Genomic DNA, 2260 nt, shown 5'->3' on the forward strand with positions numbered 1-2260 from the left:
AATATACATATTCAATGACATTCAATAAAATATATAATATAGTTAAACAAAGTGAAGACCTTGACAAAATTAAGACTCCAATGGTTTAGTCATGCATATTGCATAGAGTTCAATTGAGGAGTAAGAACTAAGAACCATATAGCTGACCAAATAGTTAGCAAAAATATGGGTTCATTGATGTTGATAATATATTTCTCTGTCCTATTTACTAATAACCACCTGATATGGGTTCATTAAAAATTTTTGTCATATTTTGTCAAAATTAGAATCAACTAGCTATAGACTGAAACTGAGCCTAAGCAGAATCAGAATCATAAACTTGCTGAACAATCTTGGGCATCCTACAATAGATTATCCAAAAGTTGCAGAACAAAGTTGTAAAAAGTAGTAAAAGATTTGCAACTCTTATTCGATGCATAACAACAATTTTGATTTTGACACACGAGGCATTAACACCTGTTTTAACTTGACGCTATCTACTTGATAAAGTCAAGCAAAGACATTTACCTTCACTTCGATCCTTGAATCCTCAAATAATACATGCAAGACTCCAAGGCCTTCCACCAGAGCATGCTTTTGCTCCACCTTTTAATATGCCATTGTGTTGCTTCAGTCTGAGAAAATGTCATCTTTTGTCAAACAATGGGAAGGGTTTCACTTACATATGCACGAATCTATATATTCATCAACAACATCTTCCTGCCAGACGAATCTAATGAAGGTAAAGGCACACAAATAATACAAAAAAAAATTCTTCTGAGTGTGTGTTTCAGATTTAGAAAATATTTCAGTGGCATGTAAGTCAGAAATCAGTACTTAACAAATTAGAAAAGCAATCATCTTTAGAGATTTGTCAAGGACACATTTAACTAGCACCTTATCTGGACATAATATAGGCATTGGACATGTAATCAAAACCCCATCTATTTCGATAAGAACAAAATAAATTAAGGAAATGTATACAAGCGGGAAGTTCTCAACATTCCACAAGAAAAATCCATGATCATATTTGTTAGACTTCAAATCCGAGGCCAAAAGCTTGCACAAGGTCATTAAAGACTCACGCAAGGTCATTCAAGCTTGACAAATACAACCCGGTATTCAGGAATGGCAGCTATATAAGGAGTAGATGCACCTGTCTCATTTTCATCCTGAAGTAACTTATCCAACTCCGGCCAAAGAAGCTCCCTCCTGAAAGTACAGTTGATATTTCATATTCCACACAGGAGTAATGAGATAATGATGGGCAAAAGAGAAAAAAAATAGAAAACTAAAAAATAGCAGTAGCCGACATTGAAATTTGGATGGAATGCATAAAAGTTTGCTGATACTACATACCATGCAGAGAAGTCATCCTCAATACCCTGATCATCATCTCCCAACCCCACTTGGACAATGTGCTTGGCGCCTATGCAGAGGAAAAAAATATAGAAGAATATCCAAGTACGAATGATGCTTAAATTCATTAAACACATCTACAAACTTGCACATGACTACTACATTACAGTTGTATGTATGAAACTCACAGATAACATGTCTACTCAACTGTTTCTTAGTAACTCCTCATACCATGTTGACTTTACAAGTTTTTAGAGTAACAATTAGTCTACAAAACGAGTTAAATTCTCTAGAAAAATGAAATGCATGAACTTTGAGCTTGCAACTGAAGATAGGATTTAAAATCAGCTTTAGGAGCATATGTGACTTAGTCAAATCACAAACTAAATAAATCAACTATATACCTTGCTCATGAAGCAGTTCATCGACCACCACAACAACCTTTGCAAGGACACAATACATAAATATATTAGCCAAGCAATTCCCACAAAAAGAATACTGACAATTTCATCATGCCAAACCTTATTAAAATGTTCATATTGCTGATTGCCCAAACTAAACACACCAAATTGAAGATTTTCCAACCAGGTTCCTCTTTCTTTCCCCTATAAAAACTAATAATCAGGAATCGATCAAGGCAAAAGGATTATTGGTAGAATAGATTAACTAAATGTGCATGTTTCCAGAACCTCTGTAAACCATTTGTAGAACCGGGCAGCATTATCAATAGGCTCGCCATCTCCATACCTAAAGAAAACAAAGGGATCATCTCGAACTTTAAGGAAACTGATCGTTTATAAAAACAAAAAATTCCTGGCTTTCAACTTACGTAGCCAAGAAGAACAAAGCCAAGCTCTCCTTTTTCAGGTTCTCCTCGTACTCATCATCCTCAGTAGCATATTCGTCCTATAATTGAGGAAAC

The 2260-nt window shown here is 35.0% G+C and overlaps 1 long non-coding RNA gene across 1 annotated transcript; it reads right to left on the reverse strand.

Moving 5' to 3' along the window:
- Positions 1-1085: 1085 nt before the first annotated feature.
- On the reverse strand, positions 1086-1774 carry LOC122009394. The gene is made up of 3 exons (XR_006119549.1): positions 1743-1774; positions 1339-1408; positions 1086-1191 (listed from the first exon to the last, which is right to left on the reverse strand). It is a non-coding gene; the product is annotated as an uncharacterized LOC122009394 (long non-coding RNA).
- Positions 1775-2260: the final 486 nt, after the last annotated feature.

The sequence above is a fragment of the Zingiber officinale genome, chromosome 1A, assembly GCF_018446385.1.
Source record: "Zingiber officinale cultivar Zhangliang chromosome 1A, Zo_v1.1, whole genome shotgun sequence".
Taxonomy (NCBI): domain Eukaryota; kingdom Viridiplantae; phylum Streptophyta; class Magnoliopsida; order Zingiberales; family Zingiberaceae; genus Zingiber; species Zingiber officinale.